General features: G+C 44.5%; 1 protein-coding gene and 1 long non-coding RNA gene across 3 annotated transcripts in view; one reads left to right on the forward strand and one right to left on the reverse strand.

The window, feature by feature from the left end:
* Nucleotides 1-25715, reverse strand: part of LOC142651273 (E3 SUMO-protein ligase NSE2-like) — a 117432-nt gene that overhangs the window by 62208 nt on the left and 29509 nt on the right. The window lies entirely within an intron of this gene.
* On the forward strand, nt 3307-11044 carry LOC142651275 (uncharacterized). The gene is made up of 3 exons (XR_012847595.1): nt 3307-3502; nt 7315-7417; nt 10789-11044. It is a non-coding gene; the product is annotated as an uncharacterized LOC142651275 (long non-coding RNA).

Raw genomic sequence — 25715 nt, forward strand, 5'->3', positions numbered from 1 at the left:
CATGCTCGAGTCCTATTCATTAGAACTGGACCCATATACAATACTCTTCGGTCATGGTACAGTTGCCACAGCAACTGTACCACCAGAGGGTGCAATGAGCCCATGTTCACACCGGGCAGATTTGCGGTGTAAAAGTACACAGCATATCCGTCCTGTGACCCGCAGGGTATAACACCCAACAAACTGCAGTTTTCCGTTCAAAATGTCCACTGCGGAAAACAGTGATAAAAAAATGTTATACTTACCCCGATCGACATGGTCAGTGACTCTTTCTTCTGTTCTCGTCCAGGCGGGCCTTCTGGTATGACGCCTCAGTCACCTGTGATTGGCTGCAGCAGTCACATGGGATGAAACGTCATCCTAGGAGGCCGGACATGCATGAAGAACAGTAGAAAGTGTCACTATGACATCACCATAGTGTTAAGTATAAACTTTTGTATTCATTTTAAACAAAAAAAAAAAGCTTTTTTATTTGGAGTTGCGATTCTTGCGTTGGAATCGCAGCTTTTCCGCCGCAAAAAATACTGATATTTGCTATTTGTTGTGGATTTTAGCTCCCCATTCATTTCAATGGGGAAGACCTGCCACAGAAAAGCAGCGATGCACTGCAGGTCATTTATTAGGTGATTTTTTACGCAGCATGTGCATGAGATGTTTAAAGGACGGGTGTCGCGAAAAAAAATATTTTAATATCAATTTGCTTTTACTGTGTTATTAAAATAAATTTTATTTATTTATGCGTGTGTTTTACTTTTTTCTTTTTTCTAACTTTTACTTCTCTATGGGGGCTGCCATTTTTTTTTTCATCTCTGTATGTGTCGATTAAAGACACATACAGAGATAGAATACGGCACATACAACCCCATAGAGAATGCGAACGGGGCCCGTTCCATTCACTATGGTGTACGCCGTCTGTGTGGGAACGGCACATGCGCCGCTCCCATACAGTACAAAAGGAAGGTCTTCGGCCAAGCAACATCCGGCGCCATTTTCTTGGGGACCGGAAGCCGCGGCAGGACAGTAAGAGGACTACTTCCGGTCGCGGCTTCCGGACATGTGGTCAGAAGCAAGGACTAGGAGCGGAGGGAGCGGACGGAGCGGCAGGAGCAGGTAAGTTATGTTTGTGTATGTACGTGTTTTACTGTGTGATTACCACTGTATGTAAGCCTACTACACGGTGTATTCGCTCAAAAAATGGCGGCACACAGTGTAGGAGGTTTGAACATTCAACCCCCTCCTTTCTCCTGGCACTAGCCAGGATAAAGGAGGGGGATTAATTGAGTACATTAGAGCGAGTGTGTCTTCAATTTTGCAGCATAAAGCAATGAGGTTGCTTCACCACATGCCAATGCTGCAATTTTGGGAATTGCTCCCTCTAGTGACCAGCACATGGAAATATTATAAATTAGAATCTAAATTTATAATATTTCCTGACTTGTGAAAAAATTACAAAAGTTAGAACAATGTCTAATCATGTATATAATAACGGTTTAAAAAATAAAAATAAATTTCTAGCGACACATTCCCTTTAAATCTCATCCACTCTGCTGCTACTGTATTACGCTGTGGATTTTAAGCAATGGAACCGTTGCGAAAAATCTGTAGCATTCACACTACGTGTGAACATACCCCAACACCTCTGCAGGCATTTCCACTTTTCAAAATCATTCTCATGAAACGGACTGCTCAGCTGAAGGGCCGCGCCACTGCACTATTGTTGGACAGTCCAGCCAATGAATATGTTTTTGTACTTACAGCCACTTGCCATAGGCTGCGGGTAGTCAAGCAGCTGAGTGGCTGTTCTGAGTGCAGCTGCCTGGGATGAGCAGCGACATTTTTCAGCTGGTCTCACTGGAATCACATTTGCATTGGAATGTAAGTTCTGAAGACCCTGGGATACATACCGCCCAACTTTTGAATTCGGAAAAGAGGGACATTTTAAGCCACGCCCCTAACCACACCCACTATCCCGCATCAACACATCAAATCACGGCCAGATCCTTCTGCAAATAACGCGCGCACATTCTCACCGCGGATCTCTGGACTGTCCGGATATCACAGATATTATGGATCAGGTTATATCGTCTTTGTGTTACTTTTCCTATCTTGGGTATAACATTTGCTCATCACGGCGGCAGCTGCAGGACAAACCAAGAGGCTGAGAACAATGAAAGTCAAGAGGGAGACCCTGTGGTGGATGACTTTTCAATTTCAATTGACAGGTAGCAGAGTTACATGATGGGGATTTTTTTTTCCAGTTGTGTAACTCTGCTACCGCTTAATGGAAAAATCATCCACCAGAGCCCCCCAGCTCCACACAGCCCCCCCCCTGTAGTTCGCTCCACACACACAGCCCCCCCTGTAGTTCGCTCCACACACACAGCCCCCCCCCCCTGTAGTTCGCTCCACACACACAGCCCCCCCGTAGTTCGCTCCACACACAGCCCCCCCGTAGTTCGCTCCACACACACAGCCCCCCCTGTAGTTCGCTCCACACACACAGCCCCCCCTGTAGTTCGCTCCACACACAGCCCCCCTGTAGTTCGCTCCACACACAGCCCCCCTGTAGTTCGCTCCACACACAGCCCCCCCTGTAGTTCGCTCCACACACACAGCCCCCCCTGTAGTTAGCTCCAGATACAGCCCCCCTGTAGTTAGCTCCAGATACAGCCCCCCTGTAGTTAGCTCCACACACAGCCCCCCTGTAGTTAGCTCCACACACAGCCCCCCTGTAGTTAGCTCCAGATACAGCCCCCCTGTAGTTAGCTCCAGATACAGCCCCCTGTAGATCGCTCCAGATACAGCCCCCTGTAGATAGCGTCAGATACAGCCCCCCTGTACATAGCGTCAGATACAGCCCCCCTGTACATAGCGTCAGATACAGCCCCCTGTACATAGCGTCAGATACAGCCCCCTGTACATAGCGTCAGATACAGCCCCCCCCTGTACATAGCGTCAGATACAGCCCCCCCCCTGTACATAGCGTCAGATACAGCCCCCCTGTACATAGCGTCAGATACAGCCCCCCTGTACATAGCGCCAGACACAGCCCCCCTGTACATAGCGCCAGACACAGCCCCCCTGTACATAGCGCCAGACACAGCCCCCCTGTACATAGCGCCAGACACAGCCCCCCTGTACATAGCTCCCTGTAGGTAGCGCAACACAACCCCCTTATAAGAAGTAGCCGGCACTACTGCTGCCGCTCACCGTCAGAAGAAGGCAGGAGTCTTGCGGCGGTGTTCTCACTGGTGTCGATGCCGACCCGGTAGTGGACCAGTCCAGTCACCTGACCGGTGGGGTCAGATGACAGGTCAGTTGACTGGACTGGTCCACTCCCGTGCCGGCATAGATCCCAGAGAAAACACCGCCGCAAGACTCCTGCCTTCTTTTGATTGCTGCTGCAGTCGTCAGGCATGCAGGGCGCCTGTCAGCAGCGATCAGCTGTTTTGATACAGCTGCAGCGCCCAGCGGGACATTTCGCAGACCACCCGGGACGGAGGTGAGAAACCGGGACTGTCCCGCTCGATCCGGTTGGGAGGTATGCTGGGATGTCCCTGGCTGCTTTAACCTGGAAACCGGTGGCTCAGCTTCTAGGCGGTCCCTGGACTCACACACCCAAACGCTGCGCCTAGGATTGTGTTTCTGCGCGAAGACCTGGGAGTATAGCAGTACTTGTTAATGTGTGTTGTGTATAAGCACACACACATTATATATATATATATATATATATATATATATATATATATATATATATATATATACACACACACACACACACACACACACACACACACACACACACACACACTGCTGTAGGCAACTACGTCACTTTTTCCTTGCACTAATTTTAAAAAATCTCCCTCCTAATGTCTAAAGCTCCCTCTTAATACATGGGAGCATGGTTATCTGTTATAGTAATGTTTTCCTTCATAAACAGGGAGTTTATAACCTATGTACTATTAAACTGAAATACCACAAAGAATATACTCCACCACGGATAAAAATGCTCCTTAAAAATTCTAAGAGGAGTATTCTCACTCTGAAAAAAAAAAATCTTTAGTGCGCCCACTGTGTACTAAACTACGTACAGAAGCGTCTCCCCATGCCCGAAATCAGTTCAGGCGGGAAAGTACAACTGGAGGGACACTTTAAGGCATAACAAGAGGTATTTGTGAGTAGAAATCTCTGACTATACCTGAAAAGAGTTTGGATGGCCTAAAGGCTCCTTCAATTTGAGAATTAGCGCAGGTACTCACTCATGGACCCCTACTAATAACCCCGTCATGGCATTGTAATATGTTCGAAGAAAGACCTGAAGGACGAGGTCTCATATTGTCTATAGAGAAAGCAAATATTGTAAAGCGTGTAGGACAGATTTATACATCAGTCATATTATGAAACCGGAATACAACACCCGTAGCAATCTCATACTGTACCTCTGTGCCCCTCACACCTCATACTGTACCTCTGTGCCCCTCACACCTCATACTGTACCTCTGTGCCCCTCACACCTCATACTGTACCTCTGTGCCCCTCACACCTCATGCTCTACCTCCGTGCCCCTCACACCTCATGCTCTACCTCCGTGCCCCTCACACCTCATGCTCTACCTCCGTGCCCCTCACACCTCATGCTCTACCTCCGTGCCCCTCACACCTCATGCTCTACCTCCGTGCCCCTCACACCTCATGCTCTACCTCCGTGCCCCTCACACCTCATGCTCTACCTCCGTGCCCCTCACACCTCATGCTCTACCTCCGTGCCCCTCACACCTCATGCTCTACCTCCGTGCCCCTCACACCTCATGCTCTACCTCCGTGCCCCTCACACCTCATGCTCTACCTCCGTGCCCCTCACACCTCATGCTCTACCTCCGTGCCCCTCACACCTCATGCTCCACCTCCGTGCCCCTCACACCTCATACTCCACCTCCGTGCCCCTCACACCTCATACTCCACCTCCGTGCCCCTCACACCTCATACTCCACCTCCGTGCCCCTCACACCTCATACTCCACCTCCGTGCCCCTCACACTCCACCTCCGTGCCCCTCACACCTCATGCTCCACCTCCGTGCCCCTCACACCTCATGCTCCACCTCCGTGCCCCTCACACCTCATGCTCCACCTCAGTGCCCCTCACACTCCACCTCCGTGCCCCTCACACCTCATGCTCCACCTCCGTGCCCCTCACACCTCATGCTCCACCTCCGTGCCCCTCACACCTCATGCTCCACCTCAGTGCCCCTCACACCTCATGCTCCACCTCAGTGCCCCTCACACCTCATGCTGTACCGCCGTGCCCCTCACACCTCATGCTCTACCTCCGTGCCCCTCACACCTCATGCTCTACCTCCGTGCCCCTCACACCTCATGCTCTACCTCCGTGCCCCTCACACCTCATGCTCTACCTCCGTGCCCCTCACACCTCATGCTCTACCTCCGTGCCCCTCACACCTCATGCTCTACCTCCGTGCCCCTCACACCTCATGCTCTACCTCCGTGCCCCTCACACCTCATGCTCTACCTCCGTGCCCCTCACACCTCATGCTCTACCTCCGTGCCCCTCACACTGTACCTCCGTGTCCCTCACACCTCATGCTCCACCTCCTGCCCCTCACACCTCATGCTCCACCTCCGTGCCCCTCACACCTCATGCTACACCTCCGTGCCCCTCACACCTCATGCTACACCTCCGTGCCCCTCACACCTCATGCTCCACCTCCGTGCCCCTCACACCTCATGCTGTACCTCCGTGCCCCTCACACCTCATGCTGTACCTCCGTGCCCCTCACACCTCATGCTGTACCTCCGTGCCCCTCACACCTCATGCTGTACCTCCGTGCCCCTCACACCTCATGCTGTACCTCCGTGCCCCTCACACCTCATGCTCTACCTCCGTGCCCCTCACACCTCATGCTCTACCTCCGTGCCCCTCACACCTCATGGTCCACCTCCGTGCCCCTCACACCTCATGCTACACCTCCGTGCCCCTCACACCTCATGCTACACCTCCGTGCCCCTCACACCTCATGCTACACCTCCGTGCCCCTCACACCTCATGCTGTACCTCCGTGCCCCTCACACCTCATGCTGTACCTCCGTGCCCCTCACACCTCATGCTGTACCTCCGTGCCCCTCACACCTCATGCTGTACCTCCGTGCCCCTCACACCTCATGCTGTACCTCCGTGCCCCTCACACCTCATGCTCTACCTCCGTGCCCCTCACACCTCATGCTCTACCTCCGTGCCCCTCACACCTCATGCTCTACCTCCGTGCCCCTCACACCTCATGCTGTACCTCCGTGCCCCTCACACTGTACCTCCGTGTCCCTCACACCTCATGCTCCACCTCCTGCCCCTCACACCTCATGCTCCACCTCCGTGCCCCTCACACCTCATGCTGTACCTCCGTGCCCCTCACACCTCATGCTGTACCTCCGTGCCCCTCACACCTCATGCTCCACCTCCGTGCCCTTCACACCTCATGCTCCACCTCCGTGCCCCTCACACCTCATGCTACACCTCCGTGCCCCTCACACCTCATGCTCCACCTCCGTGCCCCTCACACCTCATGCTGTACCTCCGTGCCCCTCACACCTCATGCTGTACCTCCGTGCCCCTCACACCTCATGCTACACCTCCGTGCCCCTCACACCTCATGCTGTACCTCCGTGCCCCTCACACCTCATGCTGTAACTCCATGTCCCTCAGATTATATATGGAGGCACACAGACGTTTTGTTTTATCATGTATTCGGTGGTTATGATGTTGTCAGGATCAGCATAGTCTTCAGTCGGGCCCTCGGAAGAGCACAGACAATGATATTTGGGAATTTGTTGTTCAGGTTAGTGATTCTTTTTGGGTAAGTAGAGCTCCACCAAATGTTCTATTTTCATTATTTTTTTTACCTGGTTATTAGCAGTTATTGCCTGGGAAGTTGCCGTTAGCCATACATTTTCCCGGCATTGGCCCATCAGAGCGTAAACCACTGATACTTCGCATCTCTCTGTTCAAGCGAACGACCCCTGTATATCAGCCATATGCTCTAATGCGTGAATTTCTTCACTCACCCCAATGCTACATATTACATGGATGCTTATTGCTGAGATATCATGGGTAGAACTGTTCCTTTATGTTCCATTTACTGTTCCACTACCAACCAAGGCACCCCTACAGTGCCAGGTGGAATCACCTACCACTCTCTCAGGAAGAAAAATGGACACAATTATTTCGGGAGTACGCAGCAAAGGAAACACCTACAGGAGAAAATAACTGCAACTTGTCACTTCTAATTAAAAGGCATCTTGCAGGAGACCTCTCAGGAATGACAGCGGATCATCTCAGGTTTCCATCTGATCAGCATTCCTGGAATTACTCCGGGACCCTTAAAGTCTGGAGTCAATCAAACATCAGGTAAGAGCGATCACACCCGGTACAGAGGATTGTAGCGTCACCCCCTGTAATATCTGCCAGAGTCTGAGCCTTTATAGAAATAAAGATAAACCTATAGTATGGCGGTATTATATGAGGGATGCGCACAATAAGTTATCACCCAACCTACACGCAATGTTAATATTAGTATGACACCGAAACCAATCCCCTCGCCCCTACTGCAGGCACCATCAGCAGAATAAGGGAACTATTGAGGCCATTCATATTCCAAGAATGAAATGCCCATAAACACACTATAAAAGTTCATGTGAGAACACAATTTGCTGAATACAGGCTGCCATGTTGTACTGCTGATGGCATCTACAGGCAAAATCAGCGGGTACACAGTTCTTTAACATTTTACATAAGAGCAGAAAAGGGTTGTGCCACGAACAGTGGAGAGGCTGTCAAATTACAGCACATCCTTTTACATCGGGGAATGGCCACAGACCGCCTGAACCTTTCCAACATCAAAAAAAGAATCACAAAATAGACAGAAAACCAGGGACTGTATCAACCAGTAGGGACCATAGGACAAGTCCATAAATACCACAAGCTGTAGAGCGTAAAACAACTGGAGTCAAGTATATAGTAACCACAAGAGAACAGGGGCTGGGAGACAAAAACAATTGAGATACATAAGAGAAGAGCGTTCATATGCTACATCCCTACAAAGTGCTGCTTTGTTCACATGGCGCTTAAAAAAAACGACGTGTAAAGCGCTTTTTAAAATACAGGCGTTTTTGTCGCGTAATTAGGACTCCCATTGACTATGGGAATTAGGCAAATTTTACGCGCCAAGAATTGACCAGACGCTGCTTTTTTTACACGACGCGTCAAATACACGCCGTCTGAACAAGGCATGCAGAGTAAAGCAAAGGCAATACAAGGGCAAAAACCATGGCAAACCCACAGCAAAATCTGCGTCACAAGAACTCTGCCACGTCTGAACTGATCCTTAAAAATCACCTAAAAAGATCATGAAAGCGGATAACATAAAAAAACAATACTCACCCGGTCAATCACCCGCCGGTCTCTGTTGACTTCCCTGCAGCAGTGACGGCAACATGCTGATCTTGCTAGCATCACCGCAAGGCCAGTGATTGGCTGCAGAGGTCATGTGCAAGAACGACACGTCGTCTCTGCAGGGAAGTGAGAAGACTGGCAGGGACTGGTAGAGCGGCGGGAGATTGACCGGGTGAGTATTGTTTTTTTTTTATATATCCATTGTTCTGCACCTTCCCCCTTTGTTCTGTAAGTCCCGGAAAACCGTTTCAAACAAAAGTTTATATTTTAAGCAAGAAAATAAAAAGTGGCGAGTTAGCGCAGAGCAGACATGTGACTGCGACTTAAACCTTTAACGCAAAATTGGTCAACAGGCAGTAATGGTGTCCATGGGATTTGCACGGTGAATGTCAACTGAGGTTTTTATAAGAACGTCTCGTTTATGATCTGACCATCAGGCACTTGATGAGCCAATACAGCGTGGGGGAGATTTATCATACACAGCAGAATGAAACACTTGGGTTATGCAACTAGAACCTGACTTACGCAATGAGTGTCAGCCCTTAGACTTCAGCTGTGTTGCAATCGAGTAGGATGTGTAAGAGCCAGGGAGAGATCAGCAAGTCTGGCAGGCATCAATATCCCTGTACGATGCACACCATCCTCCAACACTGCCCTGCCTGTACTGGGAGATCCGCGGGTCACTCACCTCTATTTACATGCAACAGGCTGTTAAAAATGGCAGCGAGTCAACAAATCTTTAACTGTTGTGAAATAAAGGACCAGATTAACTACTCTGGGCCCCGCAGCTCAATGGGCTCCTAATAAAAGAAAACAAGGGTTTTTTTTTTGAGTCTTGAGAATGGTTAATTGCCCGCGGAGCCCTGGAGTGTCAAGCAGGACTTGCTGGCCAAACAATTAAAATTGACCAGTATGGGATCTCAGGAGCCTGTAGGCACAGATTGACTGGCACCTTAGACCCCGCCCAGCAAGTAAGCCACACCTTAAAGGGGCTGTCCAGTTTAGAAAACTCATTTATATATCCGATTAGGGAATTCTGAATTGATGAATGGGAGGTCCTCTGTCTAGGATCATAATCGATTGACTGTGGAGAGTGGTTACAAAGAGTGTCTCTCACTCTGGAGGACCTGTCCTGATCAGAATTACATAATCAACTCATTCATGTGAATGAGCACTGCGTAATACTTCCCTTCCCCTGTGGCGGTGCTAAAGAGAAACTGAACACTTACTGCCAGGTTTCCCCACAGATTCCAAATGATCGCTGGGGGTCTCAGCAGGGGGACACATTGTGATCAGCTTATTGTCAAAGGAACCTTCTAACAAGAAGAGATTGTCCAAAGAGGACTTTAATATTCTATAAAATAATCAGTCCAAAGGGTGTCCATAGCCTTTTAGTCATATATGGCTCTAAAATATTCATCCGCTTTTACAAAATAAGGCTGAACATTGTGGTGCGCGCCTCACAGAGCCTTCCCCTTATTCCTGGCTGCCCTCTTCTCTCTACCACAGCGCTGTGAGTGCCTAAATAACATATAAAGACAGATCATTTACACATGAAGGCACACTGCTCAGCCCTTTCATATGTAAACAGTAGATGCCATTCCACCAGGGCCTCCTTATAGGCACAGGTTAGAAATGCAGTCGTACCAAACAATGTGACTAATCAAAGTTTGTGCAGCTAAATGCAAACCATTGTCCTTTGTTATCAGACAGTTTTAAGCAGGGGTGGGGGATGACTGTGGCATGTTTCATTATAATTATAAAAAAAAAAAAAATCCTGTCCCACAGGCTACAAATGCCTGATAGTTGACAGTCCTATAGGCGGCATTCGTACCTATCGGGAGATGGGAGGCCCTATTTGCCATTCACAATGGCTGTCTCCCCATTGAATTCATTGGAGAGGAGGCCTCTCTTGCACCACCACAATTCCACTGAGTTTATTGGAAAATCGGTCACTGTGAATCCGTGAACGGGAGTTGCAGGACCCAGGTTTTCCCGTTAGATGAGGATCCCCAATATAGCACCTATGAGGCATTTATGGTATGTCCTATGCAGTTGGGTATACCCCTTTAAACTCCTGCTGACCAGAACATGAAAATAAAAGAATTGGAAAAATGGGACTGGAGAATAAATTACTGGATGATTGGCATCCTGGATTATGGCCAGGGATGACAGATAATGATAATCCAGCATCACGCTGGTTCACAGGCCACAGACTGAGAACTGCTGTAGACCTTGTTATAGCTTTTACGCATGCAGTTTAGTTAATTTATATTATGCCTTTCCTTCCTTCTGTGATGTCTTGTGACGGATCCATTCCACTGTAGATATCGATGACTTGTACCTTGATGATTACAAAGATCCTGATTCATTCACTTGTGCGAAGAGATTTGACATCCCGGCAGTCACAGGACACACATGTGACAGTGTGAGCAGCACTGGGAAATGTATGCAATGCGGATCATCTACAGCAGCAGCTTTCTGAATGACTGCCCTTCCTTCCCATAAAACCGCTGCAGACAATCAGCCAGAATCGGTCTCCACTTTTCACGGTATAAATCTACATAAAGTGTTGAGAAACTTTGCAAGCAATTTTCTCTGCTTAACATGAACTGGTTTTAAGTTGCATCATTTTCGTCTCCAGTCCCATTCAAAGCTGAATTAAAAGGGAAAGCTACGCTAAATCATCTTTAGTATATTCAAAGTAAAAAAATTCCAGAATTGCTGTTTTTGGGTCACCTCATCGCCCATAAAAAGTGATACACAGTCGTATTACCACAAAATGGTACTGCGAAGAACTACAGCTCGCCCCTCAAAAAAGAAGCCCTCCCGTCGCTCAATGAACGGAAAAATAAAAAAGTTATGGCTCTCAGAATATGGCGACATAGAAACATTTTGTAAAAAAAAAAAAAATGAAATTAGTTTTATTTTGTGAAAGTAGTAAAATATAAAAATAACTATATAAATTTGGTATTGCCGTAATCATATTGACCTGCAGAATAAAGTTATGGTAAGGCCGGATTCGCACGCAAAAAACGCGGCGTTTTGCGTGCGCAAAAGGCACTTAACAGCCCCGTGTGTCATCACCATATGATGCGAGGCTGCGTGCTTTTCGCGCAGCCGCCATCATTATGACACTCCGTTTGGATGTTTGTAAACAGAAAAGCATGTGGTGCTTCCGTGTGACATGCGTGATTTTCACCCACCCATTAACTTCAATAGGTGCGTGATGCGCGAAATACGCACAAAGAACGGACATGTCGTGAGTTTTTCGCAGCGGACTCACGCTGCGTAAAAATCACGCAACTGTCTGCGCGGCCCCATAGACTAATATAGGTCCGTGTGACGCTCGTGAAAATCACCCGCGTTGCACGGACGTATATCCCATTCGTCTGAATAAGCCCTAAATGCCATAAAAACGAAGCCCAAAAACCAATGGTGAAATTGCTGTTTTTTTTCCATTTCATCCAACAAATTTTTTTTCCTAGTTTCAAAGTACATTATATATGTTACAAAGAATGGTGCCACTAAAAACTACAGGTGCCCAGGATTGCATTAAATAGGACCTGTCACTAGGTCATATAAGTTGTACTGGTTAACTGACCTGAACAGCGCGGTCTCCGTGATTCCAGCGCTGTTTTTCTTTTTTTGCCAAGACCCCCCATTCCAGAGATATGGCCCACTGTTGTGTTGGCTCCCTATATGCTAATTTGCTGTAGTTATCCAACAGGGTGTGAACTGCTCTCAAGCTGCCTCGCGCTGATTGGTCAGCTTCAGAGGCAGCGGAGCTAGCTCCACCCCGTTGGCTATCTACAGAAAATTAAAATATAGGGAACCAACATCTCTGGGCCATATCTCTGGAACATGGGGGTCCAGGGAAAAAATTAAAACTGCGCTGGAATCAGGGAGACCGCGCTATTCAGGTCAGTTAACCACATCAACCTATATGACCTAGTGACAGATTTTCTTTACACTTTCCTGGTCTACAGGGATCATCACAATTCTCTTGCTTCTTCGGAGAAGTTCCATTAGACTGACTGACACTGCTCAGTGTAATATGTTGTTATCCTGGATGCATTTTACCATTTCGCTATGAAATAGGTGACTCATCCAATATTATTTTCTCTGTCTGGTTTAACTTAAATTTACAGAAATGTCATAACAGTGAACCTGAGGGAAGGCAGGACGGATAAAGGCAGCAGAGGATATATAAGGCATGGAATACAGATAAAGCATGTAAGCGAGGTCTGCAATGTGTCTCATACAGGAAGGTGTGGGTTATGGCTGAGCCAGCGCAAAACCACAATATGTAGCCGCATAGATGAATGCCAAGATATTATAGGTAGGCAATGGGAAACCTAAGGTTTTGCGGGAGAATTGAGATGCAGTACCCATAAGAAACGGTTCTAGGACCTGTTTTTGTGACAATATTATGGTAACACTTATTTTTTCCCCTCTTCTGGGCAAATCAGAGTGTTCTAATATCTCAGTTATGCCACATGACCGAACAACTGGCAGGTGTCATCAAGACTGGGACATTGCAGCCGTCGCAACCGAAATGACACTACCAAACGGTCGGGCTTGGAAAGACTGATCAGGTACCACCGCTTACAGACGAGAATAGCTCCTATGGGCTCGTCCACACGTAACGGAATTGCTGCAGAGAATCTCTGTAGCAATTTCACAGAAAGTAACAGAAACTCCGCTGTTGAAAAACTGCACCACTTCCTGCGTTTTTTACGGCAGAAAACAGTATGGATTTTGCTGCGTTTTTCTCAATGTCGGGTGATGGTGACGTCTCCTGAAAAACGCAGCAATTCAGTCCACTTTCCGCAGCAGGAATGGACACGCTGCAGTACGAGAAATACACGCCGCCGGTCAATTGCTGGTCGGAATTTTTACGTAACGTGTGGATGAGATTTGTTGAATCTCATCCACTTTGCTGCTATTGTATTCTGCAATTCCGGACGGAAAATACGCAGCAATTACGCTACGTGTGGAGTAGCCCTTAGTACGGCACGTAATGGAGCGCGCCACAATTTTTTCCAAAAACACCTCCGTGCCACCGTATTAAATCAGCAGGACATATAGGTACAGTAGGCACCCGTATATTTCTAAGGGCATCATTTTACAGATCCCTAACACAGTTGCGTGCATGTCGCCATAGGCTGGGTTCACACGAGCATGTTACGTCCGTAATGGACGGAACGTGTTTTGGCCACAAGTCCCGGACCGAACACACTGCAGGGAGCCGGGCTCCTAGCATCATAGTTATGTACGATGCTAGGAGTCCCTGCCTCTCCGTGGAACTACTGTCCCGTACTGTAATCATGATTACAGTACGGGTCAGTTGTCCTGCAGCGAGGCAGGGACTCCTAGCATCGTACATAACTATGATGCTAGGAGCCCGGCTCCCTGCAGTGTGTTCGGTCCGGGACTTGTGGCCGAAACACGTTCCGTCCATTACGGACCGAACATGCTCGTGTGAACCCAGCCTTACATGCCTATACCAACGTCTACAATTTCCCAGAATAAAAATGTAAAAAGTAAAGCAAAAAATTTGTATTAAAATTGAGCAACCGATAATCTGCGCTTGCGTAATCTACATATTTCAACTATGGAGACACAAATGTAACATTACCGCCTCCTGTGATCAGGAGGATCCGATTCGTATTTGGCAGTCGTCAGCATTATACAGAAAAAAAAAGCGTCTGCCAACTTTCGAAACCAAAATCAGTTTAAATACAAAAACAATGGTGAGAATTCCCGCAACGTGTGAAGACAAAAAACAAAGAATCTCTTCCCTGCAAATGACACCTGCGAGAGACACAGTCAGGAGCGTCACTCCGGACGGGTGTGAGAAAACAATTCATAAAGCACGTTCAGTGATTGAAGATGAGCTCCAAGCCTCCACATAAAGCACAGCCTGGAAATACATAAAAAAGATGACTCCATTACCTGCCTTCATCTCGGCCCAAAAAGTGGCCCCGCGTGTTTACAGTGTGGTAATTATATACAGATGGGAAGCGGAGGATCAAAGCCAAGGAGGACGTGACACAACAAGGTTTCTGCCCATCCATCCAAGATGCCCATCCCTCCATCAAGTATCTGTCTTAAAGCCCCACCAGCTTGGTCAAAAAGCAAAAAATTGCTTTCCGGGATCACATATTTGTTTTATTTGCACAGAAATAGGCAGCTATTTGAAAAGATAAAATAACTAAAAATATTCTCCTGCCTATAAAATGTGCGGCATCACCTACTGTGGTCACGTGACATCGACACCCAACAGCTCGATTCGTCAACGTGGTCATGTGACTGCAGTATGTGACATCACTTCGTACGGCACGGTTTACTTTCGACCGTGGGATTTTACGGGCAGCATCCAATAACAATCGGCAGAATTGTGAATACAGCTGTGGAGTATAAAGCCAGGTCTCAACGATGATATATCATGCATGCGATCGCACGTGATAGGCACATTGCAATATTATGCGAATTAGGGGAGGAGCCTTGTTAGTTTACAAGCGACTAACAATTATGTTAATATTATAAAGCTTATTATTATTGCCCAGTACACATGTACAAAAAGGTCTCCGATCAAAGTGGATACTGGTATCAAGAAATGTAAAAATCTTTCGTCCTTGATACTTAAAATATATAGGTCGTTACGATCGAACATGGTTTTCAAAATGGCGGCTTATGTACAACGTATTTTTTTTCAAACCTTCAGTCATTCATTGAGGGTTTGCAAAATTGGTATATGTGAACGTCGCTTTAAAGGGTTTGTCCAGTTTTGAAAACCCATTTTCATATATCCTAAAGATAATTCGGTGTTAACTCCTTGGCGCTGCAGCCATTTTTTGTTTTTTCATTTTAATTTTATCCTTCCCTACCTTTTTCAAAAGCCATAAGTAGTTTATTCGGAGTTATCTCCGATCCCGGCCGTTGCAGTGAGGCCAACACCCGTCGAGTCCGGAACAGGCTCAACCCGTGTCTCTGATAACACAACCACTTTTTGTGTTCAATAGCAAAGCAAATAAACCATGAAAAACCATTTTAATATTAAACTGGTGGTAAATGGATCCCAGTGTCCCATGGGCAGAAGTACGGCGGCCCAGATGTGTGCAGTCAGTGCCCGGAAAGTGTGTTTTCTGTGCAAGTTTCTCATCCAGCAGATTTTTATGAATGTGAATGACCAAGTTGAGACAGAGGCGATCATAACTTCGGGTGTTGAGTAGTGCACGGAGAAATGTCTCTTCCCTGAATCAGAGCGTCCGGAGGTGATGTCATCTTCAGCACAGCGGAGATATAACACGGGCCACACAAGTCTTACCCACACATCAAACTTGTAGCAATCTACATATGTTACGTGACACACCAAAAGACACAATATACTATTCATAATAATTCCTCGCTTTCATGTCATTGCGGGAACAATGGCACAAAGAAGCCACACACAAAGTGATAACTGGAAGTGATAATGTCCCCTGGCAATGCAATAGTCCATTCATCAAATAATGACGGATAATATTTCAACAAACCTCGACTTTGCAGGGCTAATAAAAAGTACTCAACCCCTTAGACCGAGTTCACACGTTGCATAAATTTAGCAGTTTCTCCGCAACGTATTTAGTTGCGGAAAATCCGCAGCATGATACAATAGCAGCAGAGTGGATGAGATTTGAATAAAAATCATGCACACGTTGCATAAATGATTAGCGGAAAAAAACGCTACGAAAATTACCTGCGGTGCTGTTGTTTAATCCGCAGTATGTCAATTTACGAAATTGCTGCTTTTTTGTTGCGAGTTTTCCCCATTGAATTCAATGGGAAGGTAAAACCCGCAACAAATACCATAAGGGAAATTTTTTTTTTATACTAACTGAGAATTCTGTGCTTTTTCGCCCAGCCAAGCCTCCTAGGGATGACGTTTCATCCCATGTGACCGATGCAGCCAATCACAGTTTTTTTCTATTGCAGGATTTCCACAGTAGACATTCCAGACGAAAAACTGCGCAATTAGTTGCGTTTTTTTTTTTGTGTTTTTTTTGGCCGGAATTCCCTGCAGGCAACAAGGAGGATACGCTGTATACCTTTACGCAGTGTATCCGCCCTGTGAGTCCACATTTGCTAAACTCCTGGAGAAAAGAGGATAGCTTCCCCAAAACGAGCGCTGTCCCTGCACTGCTTCTCAGGAGGAGTTTGGCCTGAATGAGCGTTCGTGTGAACTCCACAGAATTGGACTGTTACAGATACTTTTGGCAACTCTGCAGTTTTTTCCCATTCTTTGTAAAACTGACCATGCCCTATCAAGTTGCATGGAGGAGTGATTGAAAATCTACAAATTTAACCAGATTTTCAAAGTGTCATTTTCCTCACCATCGATCAGCCTGTAGTTCTCCTTTCACAGTGAATGCTCAGAAACCTTCTCAGTCAACAAAGAATCTGTCTAATGTAATACAGTAAAGAAAAGTCAGGGAGGAGGGGGATGCAGCTGCAGGTTCTTTCCCGCTGTGGTTCTGAGACTGCATGCTGTGATAGGTGGATCAGCAGGGGATTGGTTCATCACAATTCTGAGCACTGTGTAAATGCACCCGAGATATCCACGGAAAGCAAGAACATCACAATATGAAAATAATATAGACCAAATACATGAAACGGATGCCCCTTACTGCAGATTTCCTATCCTTACTTAAAACTTGGTTGGGATTGCAGCAAGAAAAAGCAAATGTACACAGCGCGCGGATTGTACACAAGAAATCGATGTCTAGAAACACTACGACAGACAATAACTTGTCCTATATGTTACCTAGGAAAGCAAAATCAATAAGCAATTTGGAATCTCGGCCGTGTCACGGGTCGATGGCTCAGGTAAAAGATAAAAAAAAGGGAAGTCTGAGTACTCCAATAATAGATAAAACTAGGCGGTTATATGCCCAGGTATTGTACCTCTTTAAATTGGGCATAAAAGTGTCGTAAACATCATAAATAGATGCCCCAATACAAAGAGATCTGTGATAGATCCTCTTCAATGGGGACCTCCCTTTGGAAATTGAAGGGGTGATCTGCTAGGGGATAGATAGAATAGATTAGATAGATTAGATAGATTAGATAGATTAGATAGATTAGATAGATAGAAGGCTGATATACATGGGCTGTAAATCTGCCTGCTGTCAGCACAGGCTGTAGAAACCTTATATTAAAGCCTCAGCGTTACCTGGAGTATATCTATAGGAACATGAAATGACAGATATAGAGCTTCTTCAAATCAAATACATAGTCCCATATATATTTTTTTCTTTATTATTGACCAAACCCAGGGCATCAGTTCTGACAGGTCAATCCAACCTTGTCTGGTTTAAAAAAAAACATTTTTAAATAGCCTATCAGGAAAGAGCTTCTCCAGCACTGAAGAGCCTGACACGACCGTGGATTTCATGGACAGCTCACGGATTTAAATGGGAACTGTGTAATGCTTAATTTGCCCTATGGTGGCGCTGCAGGGAAACTGAACACTTACTGCTAGGTTTCTCCTTTGATAACAGCTGATCATTTGCAGTCAGGTTGCTCTTCAGATTCAGATGATCGCTGGTGATCAGCTTATTGGCGGGGGGGGGGGGGACCTTTTTAACAAATCTTAGAGCAAGAGGGGCTGAGCAGATATATAGTTTAGTTCAAAAATATTCAGCATAACCGGTAATATTGATCTAAATCTCTGCTTTTTCTATGCTTAGGAGTCCAGTGGGTGTTGCTATTCAGTGATTAACAGCCTACCCTATATGAGTATGCACAGACAACTCTCAATCTCTGAGTAGGACCGCCCACTGGACTCCTAAGTCATATATATATATATATATATATATATATATATATATACATATATATAAATATACACTCAGCTCCCCTGCTCTAGAACATGCTGCCCTCAGATTGGACTAAATTTTCAACATGACAGGTTCTCTTTAAATATGACCCCTTTAATTTAAAGGGATTTTGTCATCAGTTTACCCCCCACCCAGCAGCTTACACCACTGTTCTAGTATTGTGAAAAGCATTGCCCACATGCCTTTATTACACGTCTAGGTTCTTGCAAATATGTAATTGAATGCTTCCTCGTGCCATATGCTAATTAGGCACAAGGAGTCCTCCGTGCATTCCCTTCCCTCTACACTTCTCTCACATCTATGCCAAGCCCCTGCATCATCCGCTGTTTCATCTAGGGAGGAAACGGGGAGGCGCTAGAAAGCTGGTATGGAGGACTCTGTGGCTAATTAGCATATGATGCATGGAGGCATTAAAGTCGATTCTTGCACGCTTTTCACAATATCAGACCAGTGTAAGCGGCTCGGGGGGGGGATTCCCTTTAAGACTTCTGTCAGACGACTAGTACAGGTAAAAATCCAGCATGTGAAATGATTGCAAAACGAGATATTGTAAATAAAATGTAGTTTATGGCAAATCTAATTTAGCCACAAGACTCGCAATAAGGAAGTGAAGAATAGTGATTCAGACCGTCCCGCAATGAGGGTCTGTTATTACTGTTAATCATCCTGTTATTCTGCAATGGAACAGCAGGACTCAAACAATATAAGGCTAGTGAGTCACAATCAGAGCGTCTCACAAAACCATGGCCTCCGCTTCCAAAATAATGGGAACAGATTATAGGCTGGAATTAGAATATTGTATAACATGAAGAAAACGCTGACAGAGTGACGTTCATCCAATACATATAAAAGATCCATATATACCTAGATAAACGAGGGATGGACAAAATTACGTGGACAACTCCATGAGCCAAATACATTTTCTAAGTGGCACAGGAAGAGGTCTTAGGATTTTTCTTTGCATAAATGATATCTAATCATCTACCTCACATCTATCTGTCTCTCATATCTAATCGGTCGATCTATCTCATATCTAACCCATATCTATAATATCTAATATCTCACATATAACTATTGCTGTCATACCCATCTATCAAATGTCTATCTCTCTCATATCTCACTCTTATATCTATCTATCTAGCCCATATCTATCTAGCCCATATCTATCTATCTATCTATCTATCCCATATCTATCTCTCATATCTATCTCTCATATCCATCTATCTATCTCTCATATCCATCTATCTCTCATATCCATCTATCTATCTCTCATATCCATCCATCTATCTCTCATATCCATCCATCTATCTCTCATATCCATCCATCTATCTCTCATATCCATCCATCTATCTCTCATATCCATCCATCTATCTCTCATATCCATCCATCTATCTCTCATATCCATCCATCTATCTCTCATATCCATCCATCCCTCATATCCATCTCTCATATCCATCTCTCATATCCATCTCTCATATCCATCTCTCATATCCATCTCTCATATCCATCTCTCATATCCATCTCTCATATCCATCTCTCATATCCATCTCTCATATCCATCTCTCTCATATCCATCTCTCTCATATCCATCTCTCTCATATCCATCTCTCTCATATCCATCTCTCTCATATCCATCTCTCTCATATCCATCTCTCTCATATCCATCTCTCTCATATCCATCTCTCTCATATCTATCTCTCTCATATCTATCTCTCTCATATCTATCTCTCTAATATCCATCTCTCATATCTATCTATCTCATATCTATCTATCTCATATCTATCTATCTCATATCTATCTATCTCATATCTATCTCTCTCATATCTATCTCTCTCATATCTATCTCTCTAATATCCATCTCTCATATCTATCTATCTCATATCTATCTATCTCATATCTATCTATCTCATATCTATCTATCTCATATCTATCTCTCTCATATCTATCTCTCTCATATCTATCTCTCTAATATCCATCTCTCATATCTATCTATCTCATATCTATCTCTCATATCTATCTATCTCATATCTCTCTCTCTCATATCTATCTCTCATATCTATCTCTCATATCTATCTCTCATATCTATCCCTCATATCCATCTCTCATATCCATCTCTCATATCCATCTCTCATATCCATCTCTCATATCCATCTCTCATATCCATCTCTCATATCCATCTCTCATATCCATCTCTCATATCCATCTCTCATATCCATCTCTCTCATATCCATCTCTCTCATATCCATCTCTCTCATATCCATCTCTCTCATATCCATCTCTCTCATATCCATCTCTCTCATATCCATCTCTCTCATATCCATCTCTCTCATATCCATCTCTCTCATATCTATCTCTCTCATATCTATCTCTCTCATATCTATCTCTCTAATATCCATCTCTCATATCTATCTATCTCATATCTATCTATCTCATATCTATCTATCTCATATCTATCTATCTCATATCTATCTCTCTCATATCTATCTCTCTCATATCTATCTCTCTAATATCCATCTCTCATATCTATCTATCTCATATCTATCTCTCATATCTATCTATCTCATATCTCTCTCTCTCATATCTATCTCTCATATCTATCTCTCATATCTATCTCTCATATCTATCTCTCATATCCATCTATCTATCTCTCATATCCATCTATCTCTCATATCCATCCATCTATCTCTCATATCCATCCATCTATCTCTCATATCCATCCATCTATCTCTCATATCCATCCATCTATCTCTCATATCCATCCATCTATCTCTCATATCCATCCATCTATCTCTCATATCCATCCATCTATCTCTCATATCCATCCATCTATCTCTCATATCCATCCATCTATCTCTCATATCCATCCATCTATCTCTCATATCCATCCATCTATCTCTCATATCCATCCATCTATCTCTCATATCCATCCATCTATCTCTCATATCCATCTATCTCTCATATCCATCTATCTCTCATATCCATCTATCTCTCATATCCATCCATCTATCTCTCATATCCATCCATCTATCTCTCATATCCATCCATCTATCTCTCATATCCATCCATCTATCTCTCATATCCATCCATCTATCTCTCATATCCATCCATCTATCTCTCATATCCATCCATCTATCTCTCATATCCATCCATCTATCTCTCATATCCATCCATCTATCTCTCATATCCATCCATCTATCTCTCATATCCATCCATCTATCTCTCATATCCATCCATCTATCTCTCATATCCATCTATCTCTCATATCCATCTATCTCTCATATCCATCTATCTCTCATATCCATCTATCTCTCATATCCATCTCTCTCTCATATCCATCCATCCCTCATATCCATCTCTCATATCCATCTCTCATATCCATCTCTCATATCCATCTCTCATATCCATCTCTCATATCCATCTCTCATATCCATCTCTCATATCCATCTCTCATATCCATCTCTCATATCCATCTCTCTCATATCCATCTCTCTCATATCCATCTCTCTCATATCCATCTCTCTCATATCCATCTCTCTCATATCCATCTCTCTCATATCCATCTCTCTCATATCCATCTCTCTCATATCCATCTCTCTCATATCCATCTCTCTCATATCTATCTCTCTCATATCTATCTCTCTAATATCCATCTCTCATATCTATCTATCTCATATCTATCTATCTCATATCTATCTATCTCATATCTATCTATCTCATATCTATCTCTCTCATATCTATCTCTCTCATATCTATCTCTCTAATATCCATCTCTCATATCTATCTATCTCATATCTATCTCTCATATCTATCTATCTCATATCTCTCTCTCTCATATCTATCTCTCATATCTATCTCTCATATCTATCTCTCATATCTATCCCTCATATCTGTCTGTCTATATCATCTAACTGGCTGTCTGTGTTACAGCGGGAGGACCCTGAAATGTTACGGCGTGCCCTGGCCCGAGGGTAGTGGAAAACGCCAAGGGGAGATTGCCTCGCTGTTATCGGTAATATGTATGTGAGAGACTACACTATTCTATATATGACAAAGGGTATGTTCACACGCCCTATTTACGGACGTAATTCAGGAGTTTTACGCCTCGAATTACGGCCGAAAAAACGGCTCCAAACATCTGCCCATTGAATTAAATGGGTCTTACGGTGTTCTGTGCAGACGGGCTTTTTTTTTTTTTACGCGCTGCTGTCAAAAGACGGCACGTAAAAAGACGCATGCCTCAAAGAAGTGCATGTCACTTCTTGGGACGTACTTGGAGCAGCTTTTCATTGACTCCAATGAAAACCAGCTCCAATTACATCCGTAAAAGACGCCGCGAAAACCGCGTGCACTTGCCAAAATGTCTGAAATTCAGGAGCTGTTTTCGCCTGAAAACAGCTCCGTAATTTCAGACGTAATTGGTGTTGCCGTGTGAACATACCCTAATGATCATTGATATCTAAATGTCTTGACTGAACAATATAAAGCAAACGGCACATCGTGTTTTATTTCTTATTGTAATGGGAGTGAATTTACAGGCAGCGCACATGGAACCACTGCCATAAAGGAGACGGAAAGTGAGTCACACTGAACCATCGCATTGACAGCTGTCTAATGTGCCACTAAAAAATCCTATTCACAAGTTCAAAGGTTTTATTTTATTCTTACCTAGAAGCAGTGCTCCGTACATATGGGGCTCGTTGGAGCTCACTACGATTTTTTTTCTTTTGGATTTTTAAGGAATCCGACAGTAAAAACCGCAATGCGAAATTGGAGGCTCCATGCACCTCTATTGAAGCCCTTTCACTGCTCCCTACAAAACGGGGCAATAATACGGCCGTGAATGAGGCATAAGCGCGATGACCTAGAGCCGTTTTCCCACCACACTAACTATTAAATGAAAAAAAATATTTGATTGTTCCGTTCAGCGATCCCTAGAATGAAGAGGCGGTGACCACTGTGGCTTTTCATCTGTACAACATCGGTCCCGACCGGACGCTGTGCAAAAACGACAACTCAGTCCCATTCAAGATTCACAGGGGCTGTGGTCCCTATATTCAAGAGATCAATTGGGGGTCCTAGTTTTTCAGACGACCTCTATTTAGATGTCATAAAGATAGGCAATTTAGTATGGTGGAAAAACCCCTTTAACCCCATAATACAGAAGGTATTTTAAACCTTAATGACCGAGCTATTTTTTAAGTTTTTCCATCATCGCATTCAAAGAGCTATAAAACGTTTTTTTATTTTTCCGTTGACCTTTTTTTTTTTGCGGGACAACTTGTATTTTTTAACAGTACCATTTTGGGGTACATATAATTTATTGATTAACTTTTTATTAACTTTTTTCATGGGGTACTGAAAAAAAAACACAGAAATTTCGCCATTCTTTTTTGGAGTGTTAATTTTACGCCGTTTCCCATGTGTTATAGAGACATAACTTTATTCAGCGGGTGGTTACGATTGTGGCGATACCATATTTATATAGGTTTTTTATGTTTTACTACTTCTACACAGTAAAAACTTTTTTCTTCTAAATTATTTGTTTTTGTGTCTCCATATTTTAAGAGCCATAACTTTTTTATTTTTCCACCGATGCAGCTGTAGGAGGGTTTTTTTTATTTTGCGGGACGACTTGTAGTTTTTATTTTGTACCATTTTGGAGTATATGCGACTTTTTGATCACTTTTATCAAAGTTTTTTTGAAGGTAGAAAACAGCAATTCTGGCATTGTTTTTTATTTTTCACCGTGTGGGTTAAATAATGTAATTGTTTTATAGTTGGGTTCGTTACGGACGCGGCGATACCAAATATGAGTAGCATTTTACTTTTTTTCATAATAAGAGGAAAAAGTGGGTTTTTAATTTTTTTTTTAACTTGGGATTTTTATTTATTTAGTTCAAACTTTATTTAACTTTTTTTTTTTAGTCCCACTAGGGGACTTCTCTCTGCGATCTCTTGATCGCTATTACAATACACTGCAATACTTCTGTATTTGCCTGTCCGTGTAAAACTAACAGGCAATCACTAAAGGCAGACCTATTCAGCGCCACATCTGAGGGGTTAAATATGAGACCACTAGCAAAAGCCAGGGCCTCAGGAGCACCCCGCACGATGCAGGAAAAGTTCTTCTGACGTGCCGCCGTGCAAATGCGGCGCTTAAGAAGAACTACCCCAAACGGCTGACGCAAAAAGTCTATACGCCGGTCGCTAAGGGGTTAAAGAGGTTTTCCTATAATCAAGATTTATCCCCTATCCACAGGGTAGTGATCAGTCGGGGTCCGACCGCTGGAACCCCCACTGATTACGAGAACGGGCTTACTTTAGGAACCCCATATGAATGGAGCACTAGTGCGCATGCTCGGCCACCGCGCCATTAATTTCTATGGGGATGCCGAGTGCCATCTTTGGCAGCCCCATAGAAATGAATGGAGCGGTGGCCGAGAACGCGCACTAGTGCTCCATTCCTATGGGGCACACAGGAACGGCCAGGTAAGCCCATTCTCAGGATTGGTGGAAGTCCCAGCGGGCGGAGCCCCACCAATCAGATAATTATCACCTATCCTGTGGATAGGGGAAAAAAATATTGTTTATGGGAAAACCCCTGTAAGGATGAGTTTGCCATTAGGACACTGAAAATAGGGCATCAAATCAATGATCAATTGACTCCAAAAAATAATAATTTGTTAAAATATTCACTGAAATGAATGATGAATAACCGATCGTTTGTAGTGTCGCTCAGACAGTTGGCGCTTCGGCAGCAGATGGCAGGAGGAGACACAGCCAGTATTTCGTGGAAGTTTTTGTCATGTGTTTGCGCCAGACACATTTCTAACACTCCTCCTCGCGTCTGTCATACAATCCTGTCTGTATCAAAACCTTAAAGAACTTTCATCTTGTAACAGATTTCATTGTCTCAGAGTACAAAACAATCTTTACCTGTCACACGACGGAGCTCTCTCCGCAGTAAGATAAGCGGCTTCCATCAAGGTGCCCTCCTGCCCTGGATACTTGTGCGTTACTACATCACATGCGAGCAGTGGATTGTACATATTGCAATATTATTGTTTAAAGGAACACTTCATGCAAAAGTGATACATTGAGGCAGACTTACTATTCAAATTGAGCCAGAATTGTGGCGTACATGCTGTGTGCCATTTATTTACAGTGTTACACACTGGTGTGAAAGGGGGCGTGGTTTAGCTGGAAGGGGTGTGGTCTAAAAGAAAGGGGAATAACTTAAAATTTGACAAAAAAATATGCTATAAAAATACACCAAAATTTTGGCCAACTAATAGGTGGTATAAGGCAGACAAAAGTGTCTAGGAAGATACGCCAAAATGCACCACATTGATTAATTTGGCGCATTTTCT

Source organism: Rhinoderma darwinii, chromosome 5, assembly GCF_050947455.1.
Source record: "Rhinoderma darwinii isolate aRhiDar2 chromosome 5, aRhiDar2.hap1, whole genome shotgun sequence".
Taxonomy (NCBI): Eukaryota; Metazoa; Chordata; class Amphibia; order Anura; family Rhinodermatidae; genus Rhinoderma; species Rhinoderma darwinii.